This window comes from Trachymyrmex septentrionalis, unplaced genomic scaffold (assembly GCF_001594115.1).
Source record: "Trachymyrmex septentrionalis isolate Tsep2-gDNA-1 unplaced genomic scaffold, Tsep1.0 scaffold60, whole genome shotgun sequence".
Lineage (NCBI taxonomy): Eukaryota > Metazoa > Arthropoda > Insecta > Hymenoptera > Formicidae > Trachymyrmex > Trachymyrmex septentrionalis.
This window is the reverse complement of record NW_017305779.1, coordinates 3238703-3239646: the sequence shown is the minus strand read 5'-3', so window position 1 is coordinate 3239646 and position 944 is coordinate 3238703. Positions and strand designations below refer to the sequence as shown.

Here is a 944-nt window from a genome sequence, read left to right as displayed (position 1 = left end):
GCTCTCTCTCTCTCTCTCTCTCTCTCCCCTCTCTCCCTCTCTCTCTCTCTCTCTCTCTCTACCTCTCGCGCACTGGAGGACTCAGAAGGAGAGAGACACCCACGTAACTGCGAACACAGCGCGCACAGGTACGCGAGAGGGGGCAGCCGCGCGAGGTGTGTGCATTGTGTGCGTGTGTGTACGTAACGTGTACGCGTGCGCGCGCGACGAGTTCCCTTTTCAGTGCCTCGCGCGCCGCGGAGTCGCCGCGACCTCGTCGTCGAGTTGCCACGTTCGCCGAAGGCCGAAGAGCAGTTTAATCGGGTGGAGTGATAGGAGAAGAGAGGAGAGAGCAGCAGCGAGTCCACCGACGTTTCCGTGCATCCACTCAGCATCCCGCATCAGCGCACTCTTTTCTTTTTCCCCATTTATTTTATCCTTCTCCCCCTCTCCCCCCACTCCCCCTTTTTTTTATTACTTTCGTACGGGCCAACTCGACGCGTGTGGAATTACTCCTAGTGGGAACGTACTCGCGCCGCCGAATCGACCTGTCCGCCCCACGTCTTCGACGCGAGTGTTCGAGGAGAGTGTTTTGAACGAGGAAAGGAAGTTCCGGAAGTTTACTCGGGGACCCCCCGTTTCTCGCGGTGTGGATAAGTCGCGGTACAGGAGCGGAAATTGATGAAGGGAACGACTCCACTTCTCGTCCTCGGATAACGGAGAACGAGCGACGCGTGTATCGAGAAACACGTGAGTATCCCGAGAATTCCGGAATGCGATTGTTTCATAAGAGTTTCGACCTTCCGAAGCCTCCTCGCGCGAGATGATCTTGACACACGCGCGTGGGTGCGACGGGACACGTAACGCTGGTGCACGCGCTGCGCATACCTCGCGTTGCGTAATCGTTGCGTTCTTTTTTTTTTCTTCTTTCCCCACGAACGATCGAGGATACACCGCGAGAGAGA

The 944-nt window shown here is 56.9% G+C and overlaps 1 protein-coding gene across 5 annotated transcripts in view; it reads left to right on the top strand.

Moving 5' to 3' along the window:
* Positions 1 to 944, top strand: part of LOC108752554 (protein Tob1-like) — a 74148-nt gene that overhangs the window by 40468 nt on the left and 32736 nt on the right. Inside the window, exon 1 of one of the 5 annotated variants that reach the window (XM_018493425.1) lies at positions 15 to 729. The exons of the other annotated variants lie outside the window; for them this stretch is intronic. The gene's annotated coding sequence lies outside the window, so the exon portion shown is untranslated. Of the gene's footprint in view, positions 1 to 14; positions 730 to 944 lie in introns of those variants that run through there. 5 annotated transcript variants of the gene reach the window in all.